Raw genomic sequence first — 3,993 nt, forward strand, 5'->3', positions numbered from 1 at the left:
GGAGGTCTCGGGGAAGACCCAGGACTAGTTGGAGGGACGTCCAGCTGGGAGGAGGCCTCGGGGAAGACCCAGGACTAGGTGGAGAGACGTCCAGCTGTAAGGAGGCCTCGGGGAAGACCCAGGACTAGGTGGGGGAGATTATATCTCCAACCTGGCCTGGGAACGCCTCGGGATCCCCCAGTCGGAGCTGGTTGATGTGGCTCAGGAGAGGGAGGTTTGGGGTCCCCTGCTGGAGCTGCTGCCCTCGGGACCCGATACCGCATAAGCGGTCGAAGACGGATGGATGGATGGATGGAATATCTCAACGTAACGAGTCCATGTATCAACAGGAAGAATTAAATATTAAGATTAATTACCTCCTTTAGTGTTCCTCAAAATCTGTGTATACATACGTGTTCTTAGGACCGTACTATACAGTGACAGTGACAGATCCAACTGGCGCCCAGCAATTAAAAATGGCCGCAGGGAGTCTCAGGAGGCCTACAAGTCTTTCCAGGAAGAGAGACATAATGACTTGAAAACACTGAAGATGCCTTCAGCTTCACCCGTTTGCGTACGTTTACCATCCTGCCTCATTTTCTCCAATAAAATTACAAAAAAAAAATTAAAAGTGTTGCTTCAAGGCAGGAGAGATGTTGTGAGAAAGCACCAAGGACAACTTGCACAACAGCTGCTCAACATCCAGGTGCAAACACAAAGAGTCTGCAAACTGTAGGGAGTCAGGGTCTGCTGCTGGTTTTTAACGTCAGGTTGCCTTGGAAACAGACTTCAAAGAGACGTCAGTAAGTCTTCACTGAGCTGAAGACAAACCCCATCGCAGGGGCACATGAACGGCAGAGGAGTAGAATCACTCTAGTCACTACGCACATACACATTAACTACTAATTAAGACAAAAACAGGACAAAAACACACGTTGCCCTCGGATTTCGGAGCCCTTAGCGCCATTTCAGAGCGCTCAATGTCACATTAAAATGGATGGTATTACAGGAAGGTACGTGTGTCCAATTTAATTGTGAGGAATCAGCAGAAAGAACAGGAAGACTGTGGAGATCCCGACACTAAGCTCACGTTATGTTCGACGTTACGTTTGCAGCAAGCATTTTGTTACCAAGTGAAAGATCCAAATTCTAACTATAGGTGTGTAAAATTAAGCTAACACATGTAACGTCAGACGTGGGTTAGTGTGATAATACCGTCGGATTCAACGGCCCATTCTCTCTGCTGAGTCTGTTTCCACTTTTGTCATCAAAACCAACCTGGATGGATGGTTTGTGTGACTGAGCGGCCGATGGAAACAACGTTATTTGAGATTGGTCCAGTATTAAGAGATCGCTGCAGTTAATTGGGAAATTGTGAAAAAGTGCTCGTTTTGCCACTGACGAGCTCAGATTAATATTCTTATTGTCTGACAACATTATGTAAAGGATCCCTTCAGAGAGAGTCCTTTAAAACCTCTTTCAGACCTTTCTGCTCAACCAGAACAGCTCGGAAGTCGCTAGCGCTGAACCCACCAGACTCCATTTAAAAAAGCCAGACTTTTAGCGTGTTTAGAGCCACTTCCACATGTAAATAGGTATACTTTGTGTTTATTTCAACCAAAACTAGAGTTGTGATGGTTGGAAAAGTGGAAAGTCGACCCAAAATAGGCCAACTGCAGCGATCTTGCTTAATATTGGACCAATGTCAAAGATTGTTCCCATCTGTCACTTAGACACACAAACATAGGAGAATAGAACCAGGTTGAAAAACAGTAGTGACACTTAGGGGTGTAACGGTAGGCTACATCGATCCGGATTGATTCAATGACTCGTCTGACAAAAGGATTTCTAAGCAGGTCGACCTCTCTGTTAAAGAGTGAGATCCTTTTTTTAAACATAAAAACATCCAGAAAATTGCATTCACTAAACACACCAGACTCCATGTAAATAATCAGTGATTTTAGCATCGTAAAATACACTTAATTCAGAAAACAAAATAAGACTATGAAACTCCGTTTTGGGTCGTCGTGCCACATTTCCAACCGTTATAACTCTAGTTTTGTATGATGATGTAAATATGATGGCGCTATACACGCTAAAAGTATAGCTTTTTTAAATGGAGTCTGGTGGGTGTAGCGGTAGCGACTTTAGAGCATTTTATAGTGGAACGGAAAGGTCTCAAAGAGGTTTTGAAGGTCTATCTCAGACGGGATCCTTTACATAACGTTGTTCCCATCGGTCACTTAGACACAGAAACATGGGAAAATAGGGTCCAGGTTGAAAAAAAACAGTATTCACGCTTTAAGTTCTGGGTTATTTACATTGTTGATAACACAGCAGCTTTTGGGCATATTTCTGTTGTTTGCTAGCAGACAAAATTGACGCTGAGGAAACCTTCACGCAACACAAGACAATGGACACGGGAAAGTTCTTCCTGGGCGGGGACTTTAATGCGCTCTTTCTCTACACTTAAAGCAACACTAGAGATCTTTTCCCCCTTCTGCCCCCTACAGGTCGGAGGCGGAATTGTCCGTTACATAACACGTTTGCCAGATTGAGTAGCAGATCTGTAGTTTGAGTGAACTGGACAATGTAATGTAATGTAATGTAATGTAATGGACAATTCTGCCTCCAACCTACCAACAGGAGCAGGAAAGGTTCTCAAGCGTTGCTTTAATATAAAAAAAATCTTATTGGTGCAGCTTTAAAGACTGAACAAGAAGAAACACAGTGGATGTGTTCAGTTTTGGTAACATGAATCAACACGAGACGGAAATCAGCTGCAGGACGTCCAGATGTGAGACGCATGAGACCCAGTTACAGAAAACACAGGGAAGGGAATGGTCTTAAGTTAAAAACTCCTTTTAGTTCACAAATCAGTCATCAAAAAATACATTTTAATCTTACACGTGTGTGTGTGTGTTTGTGTGTGTGTTTCAACAATCTTTGTGTGCTTCAACAATCAACAATCATACCAGCGTATTCAAGGCTAACGGGTTGTGGATTCATTTCTCCCAAAAACCCTCATCATCGTTTCTTTTTTTAAACTTTTACCTCAAGTTCCTTAAAGTGCAGACTAGCCGATCAACTACCTGAGTGTTAGTGAGAGTTAGTGCTGTTCCTACACTTTGCTGAGTGTGTGTGTGTGTGTCTGTCTGTGTGTGTGTTTAACTGGTGAGAAACAATCGTAACGACCTTTTACTTTTCGACCTAAATCGAGAGTCCAGAGTCGTGTTTGTAAAGCCGACGCGCGCTCCAGTTTTTGCTCTCGTGTTTGCTGTGTCGTGTGGCGAGAAGACGCCGGTGCGCGAACAGAAGGCGCGCTGATGATGCTCATGTGCAACCATCTGTGTGGTCAATATCGTACACACACATCAGACAAGCTTCAGGTGTGCTCAGGTTTGTGTGCGTACAAAACACTCTAAAAAAAACAAAAAACACTTGAAGGCCAATATTTAATATCTCTTCGGTTCGGATATTGATGTTTCTTTTATCGTCAGCTTAGGTTGGTTATTTTGCTTTAGTACCACTGTTGATATTGTTTTGTGCTATCAATATACTTAAACAAAGCATACACATGTGTGTATATATATATATATATATATATATATATATGTTTTGTTTTTGTCCAACTATTTCATTTTAGTACAAATGTCTTTGTATGGACATGTGCAGCTGTGTGTGACTTTGTGCGGGAATGATTTTTTTAAACACCTAATGAAGCCTATAAACAGCCGGTTAGTAACAGAAACACGCCGTAAACGGAGAGAGAGAGAGAGAGAGAGAGAGAGAATAATAATAAAAAAAACTATCAGTGCTATCACTAATTACCAAACAAAGACTATCCACACTAGAAATGCTGAGCTCTTTAAAAATGTGTTTTTTTCCGCCCACGGATTCGAGAGTTTTATTTACTAAAACATATCATAGTCTTCTTTTTTAATTCTTCATAACACCGCCGAACGGTTGCTTCGTTTCTATGTGAAACAGCAGGTTAAGACTCGGAGGGGGGGG

At 42.4% G+C, this 3,993-nt stretch overlaps 1 protein-coding gene across 1 annotated transcript in view; it reads right to left on the reverse strand.

The window, feature by feature from the left end:
• Positions 1 to 3,680: 3,680 nt before the first annotated feature.
• The window catches only part of wwc1 (WW and C2 domain containing 1), a 54,773-nt gene continuing 54,460 nt past the window's right edge, over positions 3,681 to 3,993 (reverse strand). The window contains exon 22 of the mRNA XM_034889998.1: positions 3,681 to 3,993. This exon is cut by the window's right edge and continues 109 nt beyond it. The gene's annotated coding sequence lies outside the window, so the exon portion shown is untranslated.

This window comes from Etheostoma cragini, chromosome 13 (assembly GCF_013103735.1).
Source record: "Etheostoma cragini isolate CJK2018 chromosome 13, CSU_Ecrag_1.0, whole genome shotgun sequence".
Lineage (NCBI taxonomy): Eukaryota > Metazoa > Chordata > Actinopteri > Perciformes > Percidae > Etheostoma > Etheostoma cragini.